Genomic DNA, 3,921 nt, shown 5'->3' with positions numbered 1-3,921 from the left:
CCCCCACCCCCGTGGCCCAGTCTGGCCCTGCCCACACTGTGAAGTGGGGAGTGTTCGAGTCTTGCCTGCATATCTTCAGCAGGGCCAGGTGAGCGCACGGGGTCTGAGTGCCCCCACCAGGAGCTCACGTCCTGCCTGCCTGGGGCCCTGCTGCCTTGCTGAGCCCCTGCTTTGTGCCGCCCTGGGCAGACCGCTGCTCGCCTGGGCTTTGACCTGCCCTGGGCGGGTCCCCCTTACCTAGATGGGCCAGCGGCCACACGGGCAGGTGCAGAGCTGTTCACACATGCAGGCAGCCCTGGCCAGAGCCTTGCCTCCAGTGTCTGAGTCCTTCCACTCCACCCCTGCAGACACCCTCGTGGTCATGGGTGTGGCACTGCCTTCGGCACTTGAATTTGCATTCTAACTTCTTAGTGTAAAATATGGTTTCCGAGTGGGCTGGTTTTTCCATTGGCCAAAGCGTAGGAGGGTAAGTGTGGGCTGGAGTCTGAGCAGGCGTGTCTTCCTTCTACCAAAGAAGGGTTTTCAACAACTCATTTGCAAATTTGCTGGAAAAAGTAGATGCTAAAAATCAGTCCAGTTTCCTGGATCCACAGCTGCAGTGACCTCGCGGGTTCCTCTGGGGATACTTGCCTTCATTTATAGTCAGTCAGCAAACATCTGCTCCACGCCAGGCCTGCGCTGTGTATCATAGATACTGAAAGTTCGCGATAGTAGCTCCTATTTCCTTTTTTAAAGAAGTATTTATTTAATTTAATTAATTAATTTATTTATTTTAATTTGACCAGCAAGAAAGAGAAAAAGAGAAAGTGAGAAAGCAAGCTGCCAGGTCCAGAACTCGAACTGTGTTTGACCATACAGGGGTTCAGTGCCTTCATTACCACACCACCTGTCGGCCCCAATGTAGCTCCTGTTTCTTTCTCCTTTTTCTTCGAGAGAGATTTTTGTGTATAGGGTACATGTGCTCACCGGAGAGACAGAGACAGAGAGAGAGAACGCGAGACATAACCCCCAGGTGGGTGCTTGACCCAAGGTGAGACGCAGGTGTCCCGGCTCACCTAGACAGGGAGGCTGGTGTGGGAAGTCTGGAAGGAAGGTGGGCCCCGCCGACTCTATAGACCCCAGCAGTCTGGTTGGTGTTCAGGACCCTCTTCCCCACTGGTCCCCAAGGATTCTAAGAGTGTCTGCCAGGTGAGGGGTGGACAGGACACTGGGCCAGGAGAGACCATGTGTCCATGTCAGGGCTCCAGTCTACTGTGGTCCTTGTCTGGGGGTGGTGAGGAAGCTGGGGCCCCAGGAGGGTACAGCAGCCTGAGAAGAGATCTGTCCCCATGCAGAGGGCCGCTGCTTTCTGGTGGAGAGGTGGGGGGAGGAGGGGACAGATGCAAATGAGGGCTAGGGCTGCTTTCCCAGGGAAAGGGCCTTCCGCAAACACCTCCCAGGACTGCAGCCAGAGGGTCTGTGCACGATTCCTGTATGACACACACAGAGCCTGCAGTCTGTACAGTGTTAAACATCTCATCCAGGGGCTGGCCGGAGGCGTGCTGGTTGAGGTGCTGGACTCCCACATTGTAGACCATGGTTTGAGTCCCAGACCTGGTAGCTTGCTTTTTCACTTTCTCTCTCTCTTTCTGGTCAAAATTTTTTTCAGAGGCGGCACGCAGTGCCAGCATGGAGCCGTTCTGGATCCGCTGTCCGTCCTGCCGCCCGTCCTGCCGCCCATGTAAATGCTGGCGCCTGCCTCCCCCGCTCTTTAACAAGCCCACAGCACGACAATATGCATGAAGCCAGACTGCAGGTGCAGTGCGGGGCCTGCTTGGTGGCTCTGGTGAGGCCCACCTGGGCCTGGAGAAGGGGCTCTGCCTCGTCACCACATCCCTTTCAAAAGCTCCACGCCCAGGTGCAAGGCAGCTCAGGCTCCTCTGGTCTTAGGTGGCACCAAGTCCCCCAAGTCATATCTGTTTATCCGGTGTTTTCCGAAGTGGTTCGGACATCAGATGTCGCCGACTGGCTGGGTTCACCTCGTGGATTTTGGCAGCCGAGCACTCTGAGAGCTGTCGAGGTGTGTGCAGCCAGGACTGTACCCGTGTTGGGCATTTACAGTCCTTACAAACGCCACTAAGACCTTGTCTGTGCAGTGGCTGCCTGGCCTGGCGGCATGGGGCGGGGTGGGGCTGTTGGAGCCCCGAGTGTCCGCGCTTTGCCTGCAGGTGCCAGCAGCAGCTGCTCTCCTGCCCTGCCGGCGGGCTGGGGTGCTGGGTGGCCTCCTCTGCCCAGATCAGGCCTGACAGTTCGCCCGCCGAGGGGGAAGGTGTGGTCTGGCAGGTGCAGCTGTACGTACCAGGCTGTGGGCTCTTTGTGGCCATTGTGGGCCTGTTTACCTGTCTGGGCCCTCCAGCTGCGGCTCCTTGTGGACGTCGGGCTTTCATCGACAACAGACGCCTGCCTCTTCTCCGCTTTCCTCGTAGTGAACTGCAACAACCATCTCTCTCACCCAGCCAAATTCTGGGCATGTACTCGTTTTCTGCAACTCTAGATCAATGGCCAGGACAGCGCCCTAACCACCCGCCACCTGGTTGGCCCCTGCCCACTCTCAATCTGCCAAGGCCATCATTGGCCTCCTCGTACGTGCCCCTTCTTGTGTCTGTCCCTGGCGATGACGTGGGTGTGTGCTCACCGACAGCCTTGAGAAAGGCCGGTGAGTCAGTCCCAGGACCTGGAGGCTCCCCAAGCTCTGCCTGCTTTGTCTCCAGCCTTGTCTCTGCCCTGGATGCCGGAGGCTTTAGTGAGCACATACTTTGTGCCTCACAGTGTCCCGGAGGAGGGCCACCCAGTGCGTCCTGCCTGCAGCCGGTCCACTTCAGGGGTGGATGTTACAGTGGGAGGTGTAGGCTCTCTTCCTTCTTGGCCCAGACATGAACTTCACAAAGCTCCAGTGTCTTAAAAAAATCCAGGATGTGTCCGTCAGCTTCTGAGCAGCTGTAACTGTGGCACTGTGCCCTCTTTAGGGTGGGCTGGGTGTGGAGCCTGGGCTACCAGCGGCCTCAGCCCACACGTGGCCGTGTCACCAGGGCACACTGCAGCTGGCCACAATGCCTGGGTTCCTGTTGGACTGCTGGCCTCTCGAGAGCCCCTCTGTTTATGCTCTGGTTTTCTCTCGCAAGGAGGAGGAAATGGGAGTCACCCGGGTCTCTCACTTCAGAGCGGCTCGCCGAGGTGCCCAGTGGCTGGGCGACAGCAGGAGCTGCAGCTGGAGGCGGCCGAGGGTGGCCTCAGCAGATTGAGAGTGGGGGGGAGGGGCCAACCAGGTGGCAGGTGGTTAAGGTGCTGGATCCCACGTGGCTGACTCTGTGGCATGTGGCTTGAGTTCTGGACCCTTGACTTGAGAATCATGCTGGGCGTGTGTGCATGTGTGTGCCAAATCCCAAGAGGAGACTAGAGGAGAAGGGATTGTGGTGTGGCCACCCCCAGGGGGTGATTTCTCACTTTCCCTCTCTGGTGAGCTCATGCATTCTATCACAAAAATCTTTTTTGGGGAGTAGGGGAGACCAGCAGATGATGTAATAGCTACGTCACTGGACTCCCATGTAGTTGACCGAGGTTCAAGTCCTGGACCCGGTGGCTTAAACTCACACCAGGCGCGTGTGCGTGCGTGCCCAAGATCCCAAGAGGAGAATGGAGAAGGGATTGCCGCATGGCCATTCCTCCTGAGGGGTGATTTCTCTCGGTCTCTTTCTGGTGAGCACGCATGCCTTATAGCAAAAACCTCTCCAAAAAAAAAATCTTTTAAAGATTTTTTTTTTAATTTAACTATTATTATTATTTTCCAGTTTGATGAGAGAGAGAGAGAAAGTGAGAAAGCAAGTCACCAGGTCTGGGATTCAAACTGTGGTCAGCCATGTGGGAGTCCAGTGCCTTTAACCA

At 56.5% G+C, this 3,921-nt stretch overlaps 1 protein-coding gene across 1 annotated transcript in view; it reads left to right on the top strand.

The window, feature by feature from the left end:
* The window catches only part of BIK (BCL2 interacting killer), a 42,251-nt gene that overhangs the window by 32,623 nt on the left and 5,707 nt on the right, over nt 1-3,921 (top strand). The window lies entirely within an intron of this gene.

Source organism: Tupaia chinensis, unplaced genomic scaffold (genome assembly GCF_000334495.1).
Source record: "Tupaia chinensis unplaced genomic scaffold, TupChi_1.0 Scaffold000294_1, whole genome shotgun sequence".
NCBI classification, from domain to species: domain Eukaryota; kingdom Metazoa; phylum Chordata; class Mammalia; order Scandentia; family Tupaiidae; genus Tupaia; species Tupaia belangeri.
Note: the sequence above shows the minus strand (reverse complement) of the source record. Positions and strands in the feature narration are given on the sequence as shown.